We start from the raw sequence: 16,936 nt of genomic DNA, 5'->3' as shown, positions 1-16,936 counted from the left end.
TGCTGTGCGCTGTGGTGTCAGAGGAATCTCAGGTGGCAGCTCAGAGTCTGGGGACATGAATCTTGGGACAGATCTCCTCCATGTACTTAAGTCTCTATTTTATTCTCTTTCTAGGACAGTCTGGGCTTCACAGACAGGTAACACCCATCAGTCTTCCCTCAGAGACAGATCTGCTTTCCCTACCATGTGGGCTGGGGTTGATGGGCACCAGACAGAAACACCGGGGAAGGTGCAGAACCCAGGGCCTGGGCAGGAGGTTTGCACTGAGCCTTGTTCCCTGAACTTACTAAGGAGTCTGTGCTCTGAAGCAGAGTTGACTTAGGGTGTGAGGAGTTCTCTCTGCTCACTGCCTTGTGTCAGGAGAGGTCTGAGGGGGTGAGAGAATCACTGTTGAGTTAGGTCTGCAAACACCTCTGTCCTCTGTGCTCTGCAGGACTCCTGAGTTTGGGTGAGGTGAGAAGGCTGAAGGAAGGAGCTTCCCCTGTCTCCATGGCTCCAGTTTCTCCATTGATAGAGTATCCCAGGGCCTGGCTCCTCCTGGCTCTGGATCCTGCAGACCTGTGCTCCCTGGTGGCTGACTCAGCCCTGCCTGGCCCTGGCAGCACTGGACAGAAGTCCCCTCCTCTCCCATGTCACTCTCCTTTTTGTCACCTGCATTTTATCTGAGCTTCTGTGCCAGGCTGTGATTATAATGCTTTCTTACATTTTTCTCAAATAAACAAAGAATTAAAATCACCTGCTTCATTGAGATTCAAGGATAAGAAATAGCAAAGAGAAAGGAACGGCCCACATAAAAACACTGTGCAGGTCAAGCGTGGCAGACAGCATATAAGAAATAAATTCAGCGTTATATATTACTTGTTGATTTGATAATCTTAAAATGGGATTGAATTTTAACAGACAACATATAATCAGATCAACACAGTTATTTAGGCACACAAGAACGGAATCCATGGGAGGCTGTGTGAGAGGAGGATATAGTGGGAAATTACCAATACAGAGTCAGGTAGAAATATAAGGGGATTTAATAGGGAAAAGCCTTACTTACAGAGCAACCTAGCCAGCCAGCGTGGTAGCGGTCTGTACAGCAAGAAGCAAAGTGAAACCGAAAGGGCAAGCGCAGTCACACTACGTCACTCTGACCACGCCCTCACAAGCGTGGTCAGGCACACCTGTAGCCAGCCCCTAAGTAGGCATGGCTACAGCTTCCCCTACAATTCCCCTTTTAGTCTAAAAGAGGATTAAAACTTAACAGTTTAAAGTATCCAAAATTAACAACCATAAGAAGATACAACAATTTAAGAAGATACAACAATCTGTTTATATCACATCCTAACTATCTATTTTAGCTAAACCCTAAAGTCATCTGAAAGAGGTATCCAAGCCTGAACACCTCCTTCCAATCCCAACCATAAACAATAGGAAGCTATCTCTAACTAGGTATATACACTATCCTAAGTGACAACAATGGGGAAAAGGGGCATAGCATTCTCCAAGTTACTTCCTGCTGAAATGGGACGATGATAGTCATGTGGGGTCCTGTAGGAAGAAAATGTTAGTGTGGTGAAAGTCTTGAAAGGATTGTATCCAGTCCATGTTAGATGGGATTCACTTGATTGAAGATCTCCCTTGAAATCCTCAACTTGATTGAAGTCAGTACCCGAACCTCTGACTGGAGTGTCAGGCGAAATGGAGCAAGTTGGATCCAGTGCATTTGAGGAGGTGTGGCCCATTTTCTATTCGGGATGTCCAGGAATTGCTGTCAGGCAGGTCTTCATTGGCTGTGTGGGACTAAAACATAAACAGTTAGCAGAGAAATGTTTGCTTGTGTATGTACACATGCTGGGGAATGCAACCATGAGAGCATAACAATTATGAGAGGGTGTACACCTTGAGAGAAAGATCCAAGAAAAGACAAAGACAGTCCCTAATTTCTTCTTTTATTCTGTATTACATCAATTGGCTTCTTGATACAATACAGAAACACTAAAGTTTAGTTAAATAATGTGCTTGGATTTTAGAGGAGGAAAGCCAAATCCACCTCTAAATCCAGCATTGGTTCAATTGAATAGGGACTAGGAAATGAAGAGAGATAGAGTTCTCTGAGAGACAGCTGTAAAGTTTACCGTATGGCACATTCCTTCTATTTGATGGTTATAGCTACCTTTTCTTCTTAAGCATCTACCCATGCAGTGTCCTTTGCCTTCTGAAGATGAGTTTTCCTGTGAAGATAAAAGCAAAACACTTCCCTTTCCTTTGGGGGGTTTCTATTTAGTTTATGAGATATACCTTAGTAGAATACCTGTCATTTGTCCTTGTTGAGAGGTTTTTCCTTTTCCACTCAAATCTTGATCAACTTTGATGGTATCCAAAGTTTTTCTTCTTCTGTAGAAACCAATGCAAAACCCCTACCCCAAAGTAACACATGTCCTGGTTTCCATGCAGAGGTTAGTACATCTTTGAAGTATAGCGGCTGATTGAGTTAATCAGTTTTTTCTGTAGTCCAGTGTCTTTCTGCAGCTGTTTGTCCTTTTTCATTGGCATTAAGAAAGTTTAGTGTTAATAAAGCATTATGCAACCTATGTTTGGGGGGTTTAGTCTTCCAAGCTTGTTTGTTGAGCATCTCCTTAAGTGTTCTATTAGATCTCTCAACCACTGCTTGTCCTGTAGGATTGTGTGGTATACCAGTAACATGCTTTATGTTATAATATTTGAAAAATTGTTCCAATTTTGTAGAGACATATGCTGGAGCATTGTCAGTTTTTATTTGTGCAGGTATACCCATAACTGCCATCACCTCTAGCAGGTGTGTAATAACAGAATCAGCTTTTTCAGAGTTAAGAGCAGTAGCCCATTGGAACCCTGAGAATGTGTCTATAGTATGATGCACATATTTCAAATTTCCAAACTCTGCAAAGTGAAAGACATCCATCTGCCAAACCTCATTTCTCCAAATGCCCTTAGGATTACAACCTGCTGGCAATGGAGTTTGATTATAAAAGGAACAAGTAGGACAGTTTTTCACTATCTCCTTGGCTTGTTGCCAAGTGATGGAGAAGTCCTTTTTCAAACCTTTGCTATTTACATGATATTTCTTATGAAATTCTGAGGCTTCTAGCACACTTCCAATTAATAAACGATCAATCTCATCATTGCCTTGTGCTAGTGGGCCAGGCAGACCCGTATGGGATCTGATATGTGTAATATATATAGGATTACTTCTGTTTCTGATAGTTTCCTGTAATTGTAAAAATAGAGAAGTTAATTCTGTATTATCAGGAACAAATTCTGCAGTCTCAATGTGTAGCACGAGTCTCTCTGCATATTGGGAATCAGTAACTATATTAACAGGTTTTGTACAGATGTATATGGACTTTGAACTACTTTACTTACCTCACCTGCTTTATAACCTGTCTTACCTGATTTGTTGGCATCAGTGTAGAAGGTAAGAACTCCAGAAATGGGAGTTTGTAATTCTGTCAGTTTTGGGATAGTTGTTGCTAATTGTCCCCAAAAAGTCAGTAAGAGCTATTTGCCAATATTCATTATCCTTCCACAAGGAGGAAATTTCTTCATTAGTTAAAGTTACTATAATTTCTGCTGGATATTTTCCAGTCAGCTGATGAAGTCTTAATTTACCCTTTAAAATCAAATCACAAATCTTTTCTATATATGTCTTTAACTTTTTATTCTGTTTATGTGGCAGAAATATCCATTCCAATATAGTGTCTTGCCTTTGCATCAGAATTCCAGAAGGGTATTCTCTGGATGGCAAGATAACCAGAATACAGTCTAAATTAAGGTTTATCCGATCTACGTGTGCATCCAATATTCTGTTTTCTACCCATTGTAACTCTTTTTCTGCCTCAGCAGATAATATTCTAGGACTGTTTAGGTCCTTATCACCTTTAAGGGCCATTTTTAAATGCTTTAAGTCATATCCTTCTACACCAATAATCGTCTGTAATTGAGAAATTTCCCCTAATAATTTCTGAAGAGAATTAAGAGTTTGATAAGGATCTCTCCTAATTTGTACCTTTTGAGGTCTGATTCTCTCTAAGTCTATCTTGTAACCTAAATAGTTAATAGAATCTCCTCTTTGTATCTTTTCTGGGGCAATCTCTAACCCCCAAACAGGCAGAACTTCCTTTACCATTTCAAAAATAAGTTCCAAAGTTTCCTTATTAGTATCTGATAAAAGAATGTCATTCATGTAATGATAAACAAGAAATTGTGAAAATTTCTTACAAATTATTTCCAAAGGTTGCTGTACAAAGTGCTGACACAAAGTAGGGCTATTTAGCATTCCTTGTGGCAAAACCCTCCACTGATATCTCCTAACTGGCTGTGAATTATTAAGAGTTGGTACAGTAAATGCAAATTTTTCTCTATCATTTTCCTGTAACGGTATTGTGAAAAAACAGTCTTTTAGATCAATGACTATGATAGGCCATCCTTTAGGTATTAAGGAAGGTAATGGCATTCCAGGTTGCAGAGAGCCCATTGGTTGAATTACCTTATTTATGGCTCTCAGGTCTGTCAGCATTCTCCACTTACCTGACTTCTTTTTGATAACAAATACAGGAGAATTCCAAGGACTGGTAGATTCCTCTATATGTCCAGCATCTAGCTGTTCCTGTACTAACTTTTCTAAAGCCTCTAGCTTCTCAGAGGTCATAGGCCATTGTCCTACCCAAAGTGGTTCATCTGTAAGCCACTTCAATGGCAGGGCCTTTGGCTCCTCTGAAGGCCCATCATTTGTACCTAGTTTCTGTACAGCATGGATGTTGGTAACCGTTTTCCATAGCGTCTTACCAGATCTTTTCTACTATCTAAAGATTGTACATAATTTGTATCTGACACTGGAGGAATATTAATCTGAGTATTCCATTGCTGTAAGAGATCACGACCCCAGAGATTTATAGCTATATCTGCCACATATGGTTTCAGTATCCCTTTCTGTCCTTCCGGTCCAATGCAGACCACTGAGTTAACACTCTGTCGAACTCTAGATAGAGTTCCAATTCCTAAAAATTGTACATTTGCCTCTCTAAGAGGCCATTTCTGAGGCCAAGACTTTTGAGTAATAATAGTTACATCCGCCCCAGTGTCTACTAAGCCAGAAATAACTTTATTATTAATTTTCACTTTCAACTGAGGCCTTTTATCATTAATAGAAGCTTGCCAAAATATGAGTTTCTCATTTTGTCCATTCACACTTGATTCTTCATCACCATTCAAACTACCATCTAGAGTAGTATAATTTTTCACAATAGGCAAAGAACTATCTATTGTTCCTGTGAGAGATTGTCTTCCACTGCTATTGGGAATGACCTGACCTTTCTCAATGTGGGGGCCTTCTTGAGGTCCCCCTCGGGGTTTCCCAATCTTAAGGGGTTTCCTTGCATGTCTCTGGTCGATCTACATTCATTGGTCCAGTGTCTGCCCTTACCACATCTTCTACACAATCCAGAAGGCAGTGGCCTTCCATATGAGGCATTGTTAGAATTCATTTGTCTACAATTTCTCTTAGTATGTCCCATTTTACCACAGTTGAAACATCTAGGTTCCTGGAGCCTTCGTGGTCTCCAGGGGAAGGCTCTTCCTACCCAAGGTTCTGGTTCATAGTAGTAGTAACCTCTAGCCTCTTGGTATCTATGTTGACCTCTGTAAGGTGCTTCTCCTTGCCAAGCCCTTACATCCTCACCTCTAGACCTTTTAATTTCCTGTTGCCGTTTTAAACCTTTGGAGATGGCTTCTCCTACCCAAGCTCCAGTATCTTGCACATTATAGTCAATGTTGGCTGCATACAAAACCCATTCTTCTAGCGGAGCTGATCTGATCTTTAAAGGCAAAAGTATTCTTTTGCATATAGGGTTTGCATTTTCATAAACTATTGTATATATAATTGATTGTCTCGTTTCTGGATCTGTTACCTGTAATTCTACTGCCCTAGTTAACCTTCATAAGAAGTCCTGGAACTGTTCTGCAGGTCCCTGTTCTATTCTGGTATAAGTTTCTAGGCATTATCCTGGCTCACGAACCTTATCCCAGGCATTTAATGCTGCTTTCCTGCATAGAGACAGTATATCATCATCATATTCAGCCTGAACCTGTGGGTCAGCATAAATACCCTGACCAAGAAGCTTATCTAGAGGGGCTTCAAAACCTTCCTTTATGCCCTGATGCTCAAGGAGCTTTGCCTCTTCCCTTACTAATGCCTTCCACTGGATTTGGCATGAATTCTCAAGTACAGCTGCTACCAATCGTTCCCAATCTGTGGGTGTCACCCTGTTAAAGGTTGCCCATGAATGTAATAGCTGTTTTACGTATGGGCTATGGAGATCATATGAGACAGCTGATTCTTTAATATTCTTAAGATCCTTCAGCTGTATAGGTTGCCATTCATAAGCCATCCATCCATGAGGATGTTTCTTAGAAGCTGGCTTTTCTACCATGGTAGCTGGGTACTAATGGTGTACGAGTAACAACCTTAGAAGAATAGTCATGATACCTGGGTGGAGTATGTGCCTGGGATTGGAGTGATTCTGCTTCTGAGGCATCCCAATGATCTTTAAGCCTAGCAATGATATCCTTTTGAAATGTTTCGATCTCCTTAATCATAAAAGATTCCAAGCATGTTAGTGAATCTGTAAATTGCTCTAACTGCTCATCTACATGTTTTTCTAGGTCTTTAATACGATCATCTTTAGGCAGCATCCTTAGGAAGGAAACTGCCTTCTAGGTATTGGAGTCTAGATTCGAGGTCATGATTTGCTGATTTTGAGTCCTCAGCAATCAACTGTATGGACCTATGTAATCTGTCAGCCCTGTACTGTAAATTATCTTCCAAACATTCAAATCTAGACTCAAATTTCTGATCTGCTACCTTGGATGCTTCAATGACTGATTGAATGGCATTGTCCAATTCTTCAACCCTATGCTGGGTATTTTGCACCGTTGCATCTAGTTGATGAGTAACATTGCCTATCTGAGTTTCTAGCTGGCTACAGATATTCTTTAGCTGGTCATGGTCTTCTGACAGCCTAGCCTCTAAGGCCTCAGACATGGAGGATCTCTCTGTGTTTATCTTATCATAAATACGCTGCATCTCATCAGACAGCTCTGTCTTTAGTGTATTGGACACAGAGCCAAGCTTATCATCCAATTTCTGTTCCACTTGCTGCACAATTGTGGTCTGACCTAATCGTAAAGCTGTTATTTCCTGTAAGTAGGTGGTGAGGTTATCCTTATCCCTATTCCTGAGTCCTCTGGCTAGTAATACTATTTGTACCAGGAAGCTAACTGCCATTAAGGCATATAGGCCAGTAATTGCCACATTAGCATCCTCCTCAAACAGTGAATTCACGTAATAAGCAAAAATATTACCAATTTTAGTAAATGATAAATATTCCGCCATAATTTTACCTGATTTCTACTCCAGATGCAGTAAATATATTTGACCAGCAGGTAGCACAGGCGTTTAGTTAGTCCGAGGCGTTTGGCAGCAGTCGGTCAGTGGTGGAGAGACGTCACAAAAGCGGCTGCGCTTATCTTAGAGAGTATACGGCCTTGTGGCCGCAACCACTGAAACAGATGCAGTTTTACCGCAGCAGCGGCCAGGGGAAGCCTCTGCTGAAAGCCGAGGCCTACCTCGACTCTAGGCAGCTAGAAACTGTCTCCGAGCTGGGTGGATGGCTCTGAGCAGCTCAGCGGCAGCAGGTCTGCTGCTAGGCTGGAATGCCTGTCGAGAGAGGGCGCTTTCCAGGCCTAGGCCTCAGGCCCGATGGAACCCACAGCCTGCCCCAAATGGGGTGTAGGTTTCCAAAATCCCAATTCTGACAACCAGATATAGTGGGAAATTACCAATACGGAGTCAGGTAGAAATATAAGGGGATTTAATAGGGAAAAGCCTTACTTACAGAGCAACCTAGCCAGCCAGCGTGGTAGCGGTCTGTACAGCAAGCAGCAAAGTGAAACCAAAAGGGCAAGCGCAGTCACACTACATCACTCTGACCACGCCCTCACAAGCGTGGTCAGGCACACCTGTAGCCAGCCCCTAAGTAGGCGTGGCTACAGCTTCCCCTACAGGAGGGAACCCGTAAACCAATCTTTAACGGAAGGCCAGGTCCAGCCCTGTGTGCCTGCTGCAATCTTCCCACAGCACCAGGGTTCTTTTGGGATCACACTGAGCCTAAAGGGAAATGCCAACCAAGACAGTGTGGCCATATTCTCTGTGAGTCCAGGGAAGGGACACAGAGTCATGTGCTTTGCTCTTCCAAAAGTAGCAAGAGAGACAGTCAGGACCTTGTCCAAGCAGCAACTTGTGGTGGCACCAAGATTACAACCAGACAAAACAGCGAACCTCCACAGTGCTGGTCCAGCAGACCGGGACAGCCATGCACAGGCACCTTCTCATCCTCTGTTCTGCCTGTGCTCACCAGGTGTATCGCTCCTCCCCTCCCTGTGTGTCATCCTGACCCTGGCATGGTCTCCTGCAGCCACACACCCAGCCTGACACAGTCTCTCCTGACCCCTATTCCAGCATCCCATCCCAGGACTGATCTGGTCTCTCTGTCCTATGCTTCCCACAGTCACCCACCCTCAGTAGCTGATCCGTAATGACCGACTCCAAGGCAGCCAGAGAATGCTGCTTGCTTTAAACCCACCTTGGAGAGCAACAAGGAAATTGTGTCTTAGTTCATGTGAACACAATAATGTGGGTTCATGTGTCAAGTTTAGGGTCTATAGCAAAGGTCTGTGCAGACTGATCCAGGTGTCCAGAAACCAACACAGCTGCAGTCCCTCAGGAAATCAGCTTCTGTTCTGCCTCCTCACACTCAGCAGAAGTGGAGAGACTGTCTCTGCTTTGCCTTCAATGGGGGAATTCAGCCCAGATGACCCACAGTTTGGGGACATATGTCACACTGTTTTACCTGAATGATCAAGAAATATTCAATTTAAACCAGCCTGCTTTTGACATTCATAATTTATGGAAGCAACGTACTGGTTTAAGTGTAGGCATACATCTTGGTCCACTTATCTTAGAAAAGAAGGCTCGGGGGTGGAGGCCTGGCTCAGTTGTTGGGAGCACTGGCTGCTCTTTCTGAGTATCCTGGTTCAAGTTCCAGCCCTCCCTTGATGGTTCACAACTGTCTTCAATTCCAATTCCAAGGCTTCTGTGTGCCCTCTGGCTTCTGTGGCCACTGCAGACAGAACTACTCATAAACATAAAATAGTAACTTTAATCCTAAAAATAATTGTATGTCATTCATAAATTATCGAATGATACCAATGAGTTTTGACAGCATTCTTTTTAGATGTAATCTACTGTGTTCTTGCCATGGTGATTATGTGATTCTCAGGAGAGCTTGTTCACCTTATCTCCCCTTGATCAACGTCTAGATTGTGTTTTCTCTGTTGGCCACATTAGTGTCACATTCTTCTTGGTGCAATTTAGAACTCCCCTATAAGGCAGGACTGTGGGGGTCTCTGCACACACATGTCCAGAAGAGTCATGATCCATCTGAGACTCCAGTCAACACGACTCAGGAGCTGGTGCTGGTTCAAACTTGAGAGTCTGATCCTTGCGCTTTATTTTAGGCATATTTAAGTGCAGTAAAATTTGGAGAGAAGTCTGGTATAACTCAATTCCAAGAGACAATTATTCATTTTTAACATTCCTCGTTTCTCTAGTGGTTATCTGTGAGTGCAAAGGCCTCATGCCCTGTACACCACCCACTCTATAGTTTTTTAAAGGAAAATAGTGACTGTAATAGAGGCCAGGGATGGATGGTTCCCTCTATGGCCAGTCTAAGTAACGCAGGCAAGCATAAGAGAATTATAGAAATAGAAAGGAGGAAAGCATATTAACCACGATAGCCATTCAAAGGTCACTTGAGAAATTTTGTCTGTATCCTTATGCAAATCATTAATCTGACCACCATTAATATGAGAAAATAAGACACATTAAAGCAACACATTCCAGAAAATGTTTACAAACAAGATTATATTTGAAGAACAAATACCCTGTATTGCTCTGTTTTGTAAAACCATGGTCTTCAATTCATCCATCTTGATTAATTTCTGCTAATGTTTTCGTGGTGATATTAATAGTTTTACTAATCATGCAGAGCATTTCTGAGATCTCCCTTTGTAGTCCAGGAACTATTACGGTAATCAAAAAAGCTGTTGTAGCTGCAACCATCACAGGATCCAATTGATGCCAAGAAAAATTACACTTTTCAGGAGATAGCTGTTAATTCTGTTGATTGACTGCAAATATTTTCTGGTCAGATTGGGTGTAATATGACCTATTCTTTATAAACCTTATCAACCCACAGGAAAGGTGGTATAAGCAGCATTTTCATAGAAACAAAAAAAGGTCCATCCTCATGCACTTGTTTACCAGGGGGGAAAGGTTTGAAGAGGTGGGATTCCAGTAAGGAGGGATATAAGTTCATTCAGGGCAGAAACAATGTGATAAAGAGAAATGAAAACACTATTGACAGGAATATCAGGGGAGTCACTATGAATACAGGTACAGTTGGATTCTGTACTGTCCCTGGTACTTGTGCTCAGTGCCTATGGTGACTTCTGTGCCATAGAAACTTATTGTTTAGGAGCCCAGGGATAGAAGGATCTACTCTAGTCCAGAAAGATTGTTCCTGTTGACTCTCATGCTCCAAACGAAGCCAGTGGTTATTTTCTAAACCACTGGCAAAAGATGGCACTAATCTAGATACCATAATATCAAATTGTGCAGCAATGTATTGTGGGGTCTTTCTTTCCCTGGTATCCATTGGCCACTAGACGACAAGGACAAAGGAAACAGAAGAGATGAGCATTGTGAATAAGATGGAAACAGCCTCCCAGGAGACAGCTTCAGGGAGGCTGCTCCACTTTATTCCAGAGTGAGTGGGATGTATAGGGTGGAGCAGCCACCAGAAAGCCTCACCTAATTTTCATTTGGCTGCATGGCCCTACCACACAGCTAGAGCACAATATCTCATTGTCATGTGGGTGGCCAGGGAGCATCTGCAGGGAACTGTGTCAAGGTTCACAACTGAGATAATTCAGGCATCCAAGCTCTGGGACAGCTTCCAAACAAGGTCAGGCATCCTGGACTAGGGAATCCATCCAAATAGGATAGAGAGGGTGACCTGCTATAGAGGGCGTCCCCCATATTCCAATGAGCTCAGAGAGCTGTCTGGACTTGGTGAGCTGCAACCTTAAGCAGCATGGTCTTGTTGCTAGAGTTTTTCTTTCCAGTCTGGTCCTGCAGCCACCTTAGCCCCAAATAAAGTCACAAAGACTTATATTAATTATAAATCTGTTGGCTAATGGCTAGGGTGTCTAGCTCTGTCTTCATTATTAACCCATTTCTATTAATCTAAGTATTTCCACATTGTCTTATCTTACTGGAGAATGGTCTGGACCTTTTACTCCTTCCTCCACTTCATGGCACCTCTCTGCCTACATTTCCCAGAATCCTCCTCATCTCCCAGCCCCGCCTGTGTTCCTGCCTCTATTGGCCAAACAGTGTTTTATTCAGCAACCAATAAGAGAAACATACATACAGAAGGACATCTCCCATCTTGGTGTTCCAGCAGATCATCAGATATCCCTTTTTCATCTTCGTACAACTATAATTTCTAATACCACATCTTATTAAAGAGTACTAAATTATGATATAATCTATAAATTTGCATTGTATTGATCAGTTAGATTAGTCCAACCAAAATATCCCCCATTCAGGTGGCTAAATATTTGTATACCATCTTTTGTCCACAAAACTTGTCCTAAAAGATCAGAATAATCCTTAGTTAGCATGACAAAACCACGTCATACTGTCTCCTATTACAGATGCGCCATTTGTTCCTGCTGGCAAAGGCATTGGTGGTCTCTGGGAAGCTGTCCTTCTTGGATGCATCAAAGTGGGACTGTGTTGGTTTTCTTGAAAGACTCAGGCATAACCACACCTTGATGTTTAAAGAATTCAAGCCCTTTGTGTTGATTGGTTTCTAGAGCCCTTCATTTTATATATCATGTTTCAACAGGAATGGATTTATTTTATTTACGTTTTATTTTCAAGGCAAGAAAGCTCAGGTGAAGGAAAGCACCGTGCATTTCTCTCATTTCTGTCTCCAAGCTGCTCCTGTCCCATCTGTCGTAACTTTCCATTTACTAGACTCCATTGTGGTCATTTATTATTTGTGAGTCATTAAAGCTTGACTGAGGGATGGTTTAGAAGGCAAAGCTAGTCACAAGCCACAGAGGTCAGGCAGTGGTTATACACACCTTTAATCCCAGCAGCCATACTAGCAAGCCATGGAACCAGGCAATGGTGGCACACACCTTTAACCCCAGGTCTCAGGAGACAGGCAGGCAGATCAATGTTAGTAAAGGTTGCACTGAGTTACATGACATTGATGCAGTGTAAAAGAGAAACAGCTCTCACAAAGGTGATGTCAGCACTTGAGATCATATACCTTTAATCCCAGCACTAGGGACGTGTAGACAGGAGTGATATGGCTGGGCAGAAAGGGGTATAAAAAGGAAGAAACAAGGAGACTCATGTGGAGATTTAGTTCCCAGACAGGGAAAGCATTTTTGTCTCTGAGGATTTGAGGAGCTAAGATCACCCATTTCAGCCTGGGCTAGAGTAAGAAGACCTAGTAGCTGGTGGCTTTGCTTTTCTGGTATTTATCTTGGATCCCAATATCTGTCTGTGAGTTTTTATTTTTTTATTTTTGTGTTTCACTCCATTCTCTATGACTTCATCAACCCTTTCTTTTTTTTGTTGACATTACTTTTATTTCTTAGGTATTGTTTTTTTTAGATAAGACCTTACATATTTAATACAGTGTGTTACCCCTGTACAAATGGAAAAAAAAATAAGTTCAACATTTCTAGACCAATATGGCTGCTAATTTCTGTACAATGCCAACTCAACATGGTAAACTGGGATACTTTTTCCAAAGTTGACAGCACAGCTAAAGTTTCCAAAAATTCAATATATATCTTTATATAGAAAGACCAATAATGGCAATATGTTATGCATCAATAGTAGCAGCAGCTTTTCCAGGTTCTGCAGTCATTTGAACAGAATTGTAGAGACATCCAGCACACTCCATTAAAAACAACAACAACAACAACAAAAAGTAAAAACAAAATCCCGAAAACAGCACAGTTCTGTTACTCTTGTGGTACCTGACACCATTTTTTTAAAAATTACCTTCTCAATCATCATCTGGAAAGAAACCATTCTGAGCAACATCATTAAAAACAGCTCTGATAAAGCACGGTCACTACTATGTATCATAAAGCAGGTCCACATATGAGTGAGTACATATCATGTTTGTCTTTTTGTGATTGGGTTACCTCGCTCAGAATGGTTTCTTCGAGTTCCATCCATTTGTCTGCGAATTTCAAGATTCCATTGCTTTTTTCTGCTGAGTAGTACTCCATTGTGTAACTGTACCACATTTTCTTCATCCATTCTTTGGTTGAGGGGCATCTAGGTTGCTTCCAGTCTCTGGCTATTACAAATAATACTGCTATGAACATGGTTGAACAGATGCCCTTGTTGTATGAATGTGTTTCTTTGGAGTATATGCCTAGGAGTGGAACTGCTGGATCTTGTGGTAGACTCATTCCCATTTTCTTGAGGAGTCACCATACTGATTTCCACAGTGGCTGTACAAGTTGGCACTTCCACCAGCAGTGGAGGAGTGTTCCTCTTTCTCGGCATCCCCTCCAGCATAAACTGTCATTGGTGTTTTTGATTTTAGCCATTCTGACAGGAGTAAGATGGCATCTCAGAGTTGTTTTGATTTGCATTTCCCTGATGGCTAAGGATGTTGAACACTTTCTTATGTGTCTTTCAGCCATTTTAGATTCCTCTATTGAGAATTGTCTATTTAGTTCTGTACCCCATTTTTTAATTGGATTGTTTGGTATTTTGGAGAATAGCTTCTTGAGTTCTTTGTATATTTTGGAGATCAGCCCTCTGTCAGATGTGGGGTTGGTGAATATCTTTTCCCAGTCTATGGGCTGTCATTTTGTCTTGCTGACTGTGTCCTTTGCCTTACAGAAGCTTCTCAGTTTCAGGAGGTCCCATTTATTAATTGTTGATCTCAGTGTCTGTGCTACTGGTGTTATGTTCAGGAATCGGTCTCCTGTACCAATTAATTCAAGGGTATTTCCCAGTTTGTCTTCTAATAGGTTCAGTGTAGTTGGGTTTATGTTGAGGTCTTTGATCCATTTTGACTTAAGTTTTGTGCAGGGTGAAAGGCTTGGGTCTATCTGTAGTCTTCTACATGTTTGGATCCAGTTATGCCAGCACCATTTGTTGAAGATGTTCTCTTTGTTCCAGTGTATATATTCAGATTGTTTGTCAAAAATCAGGTGTTCATGGGCGTGTGGGTTAATTTCAGGGTTTTCAACTGTATTCCAATGGTCTACCTGTCTATTTTTGTGACAATACCAAGCTGTTTTCAGGACTATAGCTCTGTAATAGAGCTTGAAGTCAGGGATGGTGATGCCTCCAGAAGTTCCTCTATTGTACAGGGTTGTTTTGGCTATCCTGGGTCTTTTGTTTCTCCATATAAAGTTGAGAATTGTTCTTTCAAGGTCAGTGAAGAAATGTGTTGGGATTTTGATGGGGATTGCATTGAATCTGTAGATTGCTTTTGGCAAGATTGCCATTTTTACTATGTTGATCCTGCCTATCCAAGAGCATGGGAGACCTTTCCATTTTTGGGTATCTTCTTTAATTTCTTTTTTTAGAGACTCAAAATTCTTTCACTTTTTTGGTTAGTGTTACTCCAAGGTATTTTATGCTGTTTGTGGCAATTGTAAAGGGTGATGCTTCTCTGATTTCTTTCTCCACCAATGTGTCATCTGTATATAGTAGGGCTATAGATTTTTTTTTGAGTTAATCTTATATCCTGCCACTTTGCTGAAGGTATTTATCAGCTGTAGGAGTTCCCTGGTAGAGTTTTTCGGGTCACTTATGTAGACTATCATATCATCTGCAAATAGTGAGAGTTTGACTTCTTCCTTTCTGATTTGTATTCCCTTGATCTCATTTTGGTGTCTTATTGCTCTAGCTAGAACTTCAAGGACAATATTGAAGAGATATGGAGAGAGTGGACAGCCTTGTCTTGTACCTGATTTTAGAGGAATTGCATGAGTTTTTCTCCATTTAATTTGATGTTGGCTGTCGGCTTGCTGTATACTGTTTTTATTATGTTGAGGTATGTTCCTGTTATCCCTGATTTCTCCAGACCTTTATCATGAAGGGATGTTGATTTTGTCAAAGGCTTTTTCGGCATCTAGTGAGATGATCATGTGATTTTTTTCCTTAGTCTGTTTATATGATGAATTACATTGATGGATTTTCATATGTTGAACCATCCTTGCATCCGTGGGATGAAGCCTACTTGATTGGGATGGATGATTTCTCTGATGTGTTCTTGGATTCGATTTGTCAATATTTTATTATCAAAGTATGACCTGATGATTCTCTGGATTTCCTGTGTCTGTTGTCATGACCCCCTTTTCATTCCTGATTTTATTAATTTGCATGTTCACTCTTTGTTGTTTGGTAAGTTTGGATAACGGTTTGTCTATCTTGTTGATTTTCTGGAAGATCCAACTTTTTGTTATATTGATTCTTTGTATTGTTTTCCTAGTTTCCATTTTATTGATTTCAGCCCTCAATTTGATTATTTCCTGGCATCTGCTCCTCTTGGGTGTATTGGCTTCTTTGTTTTCTAAAGCTTTCAGTTGTGCTGTTAATTCTCTAATGTGATTATTCTCCTGTTTCTTCATGTGGGCATTTAGCGCTATGAACTTTCCTCTTAGCACTGCTTTCAAAGTATCCTATAGGTTTGGATATGTTGTATCCACATTCTCATTGAATTCTAGGAAATCTTTAATTTCTTTTTTTATTTCTTCCTAGACCCATGAATTGTGCATTTGGGTGTTACTTAATTTCCATGAGTTTGTAGGTTTTCTGTAGTTCGTGTTGTTGTTGAATTCTAATTTTAAAGCATGGTGGTCTGATAAGACACAGGGGGTTATTTCAATTTTTTGTATTTGTTGAGGTTTGCTATGTTGCCAAGTATGTGGTCGATTTTAGAGAAGGTTCCATGTGGCGCTGAGAAGAAGGTAAATTGTTTTGTATTTGGGTGGAATGTTCTATAGATATCTGTTAAGTCCAATTGCGCCATAACTTCTATTAGTTCTTTTGTTTCTTTGTTAAGTTTCTGTCTGGTGTTCCTGTCCAGTGGTGAGAGTGGGGTGTTGAAATCTCCCACTATAAATGTGTGCAGTTTTATGTCTGATTTGAGTTTTAGTAAAGTTTCTTTTACAAACATGGATGCCTTTGTATTTGGGGCATAAATGTTCAGAATTGAGACTTCATCCTGAAGGATTTCTCCTGTGATGAATAGGAAATGACCTTTTTCATCTCTTTTGACTGATTTTAGTTTAAAGTCCAATTTGTTGGATATTAGGTTTGCTACCCCTCTTGTTTCTTGGGTCCATTTGATTGGAAGATATTTTCCCAATCTTTAATTCTTAGGTACCGTTTGTCTTTGAGGTTGAGGTGTGTTTCTTGTAAGCAGCACAAGGAAGGATTCTGTCTCCTTATCCATCTGCTAGTACCTGTGTCTTTTTATAGGGGAGTTAAGACCATTAATGTTGATGGATATTAATGTTGATTATTGTTCATTCTTGTTTGTTTTTGATTTGGTGATGGTGGCAAGATTATGTGTGGGATTCTGTTCCTTTTTTCTTTTGACTGTTGGTAAGTTGGGATTATCTATTGCCAATGTTTTTCTGGTTGTAGTTAACTTCCCTGGGTTGCAGTTTTCCTTCCAGTACTTTCTGTAGGGCTGGATTGGTTGATATGTATTGTTTGAATCTG

The 16,936-nt window shown here is 41.0% G+C and overlaps 1 pseudogene; it reads left to right on the top strand.

Annotated features, from left to right (window-relative positions):
- LOC100774413 overlaps window positions 1–16,936 on the top strand; it is a 49,103-nt pseudogene that overhangs the window by 6,111 nt on the left and 26,056 nt on the right.

The sequence above is a fragment of the Cricetulus griseus genome (genome assembly GCF_003668045.3).
Source record: "Cricetulus griseus strain 17A/GY chromosome 1 unlocalized genomic scaffold, alternate assembly CriGri-PICRH-1.0 chr1_0, whole genome shotgun sequence".
In the NCBI taxonomy this organism is placed as follows: domain Eukaryota; kingdom Metazoa; phylum Chordata; class Mammalia; order Rodentia; family Cricetidae; genus Cricetulus; species Cricetulus griseus.
This window is presented reverse-complemented; position numbering and strand designations above follow the sequence as displayed.